Source organism: Humulus lupulus, chromosome 6, assembly GCF_963169125.1.
Source record: "Humulus lupulus chromosome 6, drHumLupu1.1, whole genome shotgun sequence".
Classification (NCBI taxonomy): Eukaryota; Viridiplantae; Streptophyta; class Magnoliopsida; order Rosales; family Cannabaceae; genus Humulus; species Humulus lupulus.
Window position 1 is genome coordinate 174,881,043 of NC_084798.1, and position 7,095 is coordinate 174,888,137.

At 36.7% G+C, this 7,095-nt stretch overlaps 1 pseudogene; it reads left to right on the forward strand.

Annotated features, from left to right (window-relative positions):
• The first annotated feature begins 2,420 nt into the window (after positions 1-2,420).
• LOC133785682 (3-epi-6-deoxocathasterone 23-monooxygenase CYP90D1-like) lies at positions 2,421-6,910 on the forward strand (annotated as a pseudogene).
• The last annotated feature ends 185 nt before the right edge of the window (positions 6,911-7,095 follow it).

The window sequence follows — 7,095 nt, forward strand, 5'->3', positions numbered from 1 at the left end:
ACAAAACGTCTATAATAACCTTCCAATCCAAATAAACTTCTAACCTCTAAAGCATTCTTTGGCCTTGGCCAATCTCTGACCACCTCAATCTTAGCTGGGTCCAATTTAATCCCCTCCTTACTGACAATGTACCCAAGGAAAGTGACCTGAGATAACTAGAACTCTTACTTCTTGAATTTTGCAAACAGTCTATGTTCTCTCAGTCTTTGTAGAACGAATCTCAGATGCTACTCATGTTCTGACTCTGACTGAGAATAAACCAGAATATCATCGATGAAGACGATCATAAACTAGTCCAAATAATTCTTGAACACTCTCTTCATCAAATCCATAAAAGAAGCTGGGGCATTATTCAATTCAAAGGACATAACTAAGAACTCATAATGCCGATATCTAGTGTGAAAAGCAATCTTTGGTATATCTCCCTCCTTGACCCTCAGCTAATGATAACCAGATCGAAGGTCTATCTTAGAGAATATCCTCTTACCTTGCAACTGGTCAAACAAATCATCTATCATTGGGAGAGGATACTTGTTCTTGATTGTTAACTTATTTAGTTCTCTGTAATCAATACACATCCTTAGAGAACCATCCTTCTTCTTCACAAACAGAACTGGTGTACCCCATGGTGAGAAACTAGGTCTGATAAAACCTAAGTCTAACAACTCCTACAGTTGTACCTTTAGTTCTTTTAATTCTATTGGGGCCATTCTATAAGGTGCTCTAGACACTGGTTCTATCCTTGGTGCTAGTTCAATCACAAATTCAATCTCTTTGTGTGGTGGAACCCCTGGTAAATCTTCTGGAAACACATCCAGAAACTCATAGACTATTCTAGTCTCCTCTGGTCCCATTGGCATGACCTGAGTGGTATCAACCACACTGGCTAAGAATCCTATGTAACCTCATTCTCTAGCCTTCAGAACAGATATCATAGGTATACGAGGTCCATGCACAGTTCCAACAAACACAAAAGGATCCTCACCTTCAGGCTCAAAGGTTACCATCTTCCTTCTGCAATCTATTGTTGCCCCATACCTTACTAACCAATCCATACCCAGAATCATGTCAAAGTCAATCATAACCAACTCCATGAAATAAACTGACAACTCTCTACCCTCTACTGTCACCGGTAGTGATCTGACCCATCTTCTAGATACTACTAACTCCCTAGAGGGTAATACGGTTCTACGTCCCATAGCATAATAATCACATGGTCTACACAGTCCATCAATAATTCTATTAGCAAGAAAAGAATGTGTAGCACCAGAATCAATCAAAACAGTATGAGGGGTTCCAACACTAAAAAGATGACCTGTAACTACTGACGGTGAAGCCTTAGCTTCTGCCCAAGTCAATGCGAACACTCGAGATGGGGCCAATCTATTTGCCTTCCTTGGCTCTTCCTTTCTTGCTTTCGGGCAATCTTTCTTGAAATGTCCCACTACTCCACATAAGAAGCAAGCTTTTGCCATACACTCCCTAGATGGCGCCTCTTGCACCTAGGGCATTCTGGATACATCCTTCAGGCCTCACTGCCACCCTGGCGACCCATCGAAATACCACGTGGTTGCTTGTCAAGACCTGGAGCTGGGAAAGCATCAGGATCCTTCCTCTTCTGATCACTGAGGCCTCCGCCCCTACCTGAACCTATAAATGGAGGTCCCACCCTCCTAGTGTCTCTCGTGGCTGTACTGTCATGCCAGATCTTATTTTCTGTGCTCTTAGTTGTGAGTGTCTTCTCAACCACCCGTGCATAAGTAGTAACTCCAGACGCAGTGGTAATACGAACATCATCGGCTATTCTAGGTTGTAGCCCTTGGAGAAATCTCTCCCTTCTGGTCCCATTAGTGGGCACCAATTCCATTACAAACATGGCTAGTCTGTCAAACTTTAAGGCATAATCAGTCACTAACAGACTCCGTTGAAGTAATCTGCTGAACTCTTCAGCTCTTCCAGCCTTAATGGCATCATTGTAGTACTTTTCATTGAACAAAGTCTGGAACTCTTCCCAACTCAGGGCATTTACATTTCTGGTCTGGGATATCACTTCACACCAAATTTGGGTACACTACACCAAATACCGCTTTCCATAACACATGAATATAATACTAATAAAAAAGTATTATGCTAGAGTATTATACTGGGCATGAAAAAAGGGCGGTAATATACACCATCCCGCCACTTAGCCTTTTTTTTCATTTCTGAGACTTGGAAATTTGTGAGACCTGAGAGACCCATTTCCTCTCCTTCAACATTTCCTCAATTCCAGTAGAGAGACCCCGAGAGACCTGAAAATTCGTTTCATTCAATTCCTTCAACATTTCTGAGACCCGAGATCTATTTCCTCTCCTTCAACATATCTCAGGGGGCTATTGATTTACTCCTGACCATCTACATCACCACCACAAAAAGCAGCCATGGCGCTGACCTCTCTCTGCCTCCGCCAAACTATCAGCAGCACCATCTCCACACTCGGTTGCTCTCTCGCTGCCACTTCTGCAATTTCTCCACCGTCTTCCTCAGCACCTCCACTCCAGGGCTTCATTTCGGTAGATTTCCCTACTTTGGTAGAGCATTCATGGCCTCTGCTCCGTCAATCTCACCAGTTTAGATCGTCGTCTCTCTCGCTCTTGTCTGCCCGATCAGCATACGGCAATAGCAACAACCAGAAGGACGAAATTGGGCCCGACACGATACTGTTCGAGGGATGTGACTACAACCACTGGCTCATCATCATGGATTTCCCCAAGGACCACAAACCTTCCCCTGAAGAAATGGTTCGTACCTATGAGGAAACCTGTGCCAGGGGCTTAAACATCAGGTCTAATCTCACCCTTTCTCTATCTATATACATATATATATATTTATATGGTATATGTTCCCCATTTTTTTCTTTTTTCTTTTATTATTGTATTTTATAAGATTAGAAATGAGTAGAAATTTTCATGAATTCTATTTCTTTGGGTAATGCCTTTTATTGGTTTCTTTCTGTTCATTATGTACCAGGGTAAATGATTATCAAATGGGCTTTTCTTTTTTCTTTACTTATTCATTTATATATTAATGTTTTGAATTATTTGCATGTATGTGTTTTAACTTTTTCTTCCTGGGGTTGGGGTGGCCTGAATGAGATTACATTTTTTTAAAATGTTTTCATCTTTGTTTCTTTACTACATCACTACATGTCATGAATCTTTTCATTTTAAACATGTTTTTGTTTTGTACTGAAAGAGCTAGTTAGCAGAATGATTCATATAAATTTTTGGTTTTCAGCGGCCTGTCACCGATTTTTGGAAAAAGATTTTATGTACATAGAGTCATTCGGACCATTTAATATTATTACCTTTGCTTATTGGGTTGATTTTTTTTCCCTCTGATTAAGTAAACATGTTTTTTTAGTTAAATTATGTGAAAATCAATTCTGTTGATGCTTTTCTATTTCTTCCTCACTGAGATGTATTCCAGTATTTCTTGATGAAGAGATTTTTCATCAATATTATAATGGCTACTACAACAACATTTTGTGGCCACTTTTTCATTACCTTGGACTTCCATAAGAAGATCGGCTTGCTACCACCAAGAGTTTCCAGTCTCAGTTTGCTGCATATAAGAAGGCAAATGAAATGTTTTCTGATATGGTTATCAAGCATTATGAAGAGGGTGATGTTGTTTGGTGCCACGATTACCATCTTATGTATCTTCCAAAATGCTTGAAAGATTTCAAAAAATCAATGAAAGTTGGTTGGTTTCTACATACTCCTTTTCCTTCATCTGAACTTCAGACATTGCCATCTCGATCAGAGCTGTTGTGCTCAGTTCTTGCTGCAAATTTAGTCGGGTACGTTGAGTGATTGGCAGCACTTGTTGAATATTATATATGACTTTTGTTTAAAGTTGTCAAGAACCAGTCTTTTAAAGTCAGTTGGAGTAGAAAAAATAGGTAGTTTGTTCATCATATGCAAACGTGCTTCACTTATTATGACGTTCTTCTGTTAATTTGTTCTCTGTGTTTTCTTATGTGAAAGGGGAAAGTTTTTCTTATATCCAGGATGCTATTAGTTCATAATTTCTGTTGGTACTTGCAGCTCTTTGGTTTAACTTGAACTTCTTTCTCTCATTATTCAGGGTCAAATTATAACAACTATTGGGTTTCTTAAAGAGGCTCCAAATGTCTATATCCATGGCTTCAACGTCTACCATAAAAATCATTTAATTCTTCAAAGTTTGGGATTAGTTATTATTTTAATTTTAGTACATGGTTTAACAAGTGTGCTTATTTTTTGGTTAAGTATGGCAAGGTGTTTAAGTCCCACATATTTGGAAGTCCAGCTATAGTTTCAACAGATGCAGAAGTGAGTAAATTTATTCAGCAAAGTGATGCAAAGGATTTTGTGCCTTTTTACCCAAAATCTCTGACTGAGTTGATGGGAAAGTCTTCTATTTTGCTTATCAATGGAAGCTTGCAAAGGAGAATCCATGGACTAGTGGGTGGCTTCTTTAAATCTCCACAGCTCAAGGCTCAAATCACCAGAGACATGTACACGTATGTCCAAGAATCTATGACAAATTGGAGCCATGACCGACCCATCTACATTCAGGATGAAACCAAAAATGTAAGCTCTCTTTCTCACACATCTTGATCTTGGGGAATGAGTTGTGAGGATATTCTTTAATATTTGAAGTTTAGAAAGGAAAAATAAAAAATAAAGACTATTACTCGGTTCATCTGAGTTTAGTTTTTTTGGGAAGAGTTTGAAGTAGACACAGCAAAAAACAAAAGATGCCTTCTATCTTTAAAGTTTAAACCTTTGGCCTTTTTTGTGTGGTTAAGATATTTTTATGGGGTGATTTATTTATATTCATAAATATTTATTTGTTTTGGGGGATAAAGAATCTGTCTGTGAAACAGTGAAAGTAATAATTATTGATTTTTGAAATACCCCATCTCTGGCTTCTACTTAGGTTTGAGAATGATTTGCTAAATAGAAAAGGTGAACCAGTTGTTATGGGGTTCGGAATAAGTTTGTTTGAATAATTGTCTGTCAAAATAGATTCACAATTATTATGTTTAATGGTACTTTTTAAAAGTTAATTACACATATAAGACTAAACCCCCTTTTGGTCTCTCTCTCAGATTGCATTTCAAGTACTAGTTAAGGCATTGATTAATTTGGATCCTGGTGAGGAAATGGAGTCTCTAAGAAAACAATTTCAAGAATTCATTGCTGGCCTCATGTCATTACCAATAAACATTCCTGGAACTAGGCTTCACAAATCATTACAGGTAAGTTAGTTATTATTACCTATTCCCATATCAGGTAAGTTGTTATTATTATTAATAATAGTATTGATTATTAATCGTTAGCTATTATTCATTGCAGGCCTCATCTCAATTGACCACTTGTGTTGCTCTTCTCTGTTTCATCTAATAGCTGATATAATCAATACCAGTAGTTCGTCCTCCTGTTATCAGTTCATAATTAAAATTGGTCAAAATTACCATTTTACCCTTCTAATTATCTCTTTGTCCTTTAGTACCATTAATTCACCAGTGAAAGTTAATTTAGATCAAATCTAATTTGTGCACAACTTCTCAGTTTCATAATTAACACTGAAAGGAAACAGTTGACCACGATTTTGGCCAACTACGAGTAGACGCAAAAACAACAATAAACCTTGAATAGAAAATAAATAACACAAGTAATTTTATAGTGGTTCAACCCCAATTTGTTGGTAATAGCCTAATTTAGGCAATTATTTAATATCTCTCACATCTTGCCTTATTTCATGATTACTAATTATGTTGGTACAAAATGTTTTTCCTCTTCTCTTTTCAGGCAAAGAAAAAAATGGTGAAGCAAGTATAGAAAATTTTAGAAGCCAGGAAAAGTAGTAGTGGGATGATCACCAAAGAGGCTCCAAGAGATGTGATAGATGTTCGTCTAAATGACACAAGTGGTCAATTAATAGATGATCTAATAGCTGATAACATTATAGATATGATGATCCCAGGAGAGGATTCAGTTCCTGTTCTTTTGACTCTTGCAGTGAAATATCTCTCAGATTGTCCTGCTGCCCTACAACAGTTACTGGTATGAACCACTTTGTTTGTTGTTTCTCTTTATTAGATTGCTATAGAAATCAAATTATTATAATCATTCTACTTAGACTATTATTATCATTGTATTAGAAAAGATGCCAACTTCATTTCATGATCATTATCATCCTTTCCTTTAGTGCTCTTTTAATAAAAAATGACTTGATTTGATTAAGCTGCATTAATCCTGTTTAGCCAGCCAGCTTTTTTCTAATACTACTGGCTCTCTTTTTTGGAAATTTGTGACTTTCAAGTCCATTTTTTTTACCACTTTTACTGTCTAGTTTTGTCGTTTCTGAAGTGGTTTCCTTCTCATTTGCGCCTTGTCATTGGAAATAGGTGACAATGCAAATGCTATATAATAATATAAGGTAGCCAGCCATAGGTTTTGTCCACAATATATAAATATTTATACCTATTAGCCTATACCAGTTATTCTCGTGAGGATGACATCTATAGTACAAGATTTTTATATAGAAAATGAAGTAAAAAAAAGACTTAGTTTCAATAACTAGGCATTATGCACTTGCTTAGGTTATATTAATATAATCAATAGATTTATTTATCTTATCTTATCTTATCTCAAGAGGAGAACATAAAGTTAAAAAGACTCAAAGATCAGCTTGGGGAGCCACTGTGTTGGAGTGACTACTTATCTTTACCATTTACACAAACGGTAATAATTTCTTCTCTTGTTTAGATGATAGAGTGTGCCACCATTGCTTCTTCTAGAGTTGACTCTAAGGCAACTGATTAATTTTTTTTATTTGACAGTCCACTTTTATATTCTTAAAAACATTGCATTTGTGAATTTATAGTTGTTTTATATCTGGGTTTTTAATTTTATTTCCTGTGGATTTATTGAGTGGGGGAAGGTGGTGGTTTATGTGTTGACTGATGCATAAGGTGTTTAAATATGCACGCATGGGGTTGTTTAGTTTTTTTATAATGTATTAAAGGTGATAATTGACCTTTGATCATATTGATGAGAATGA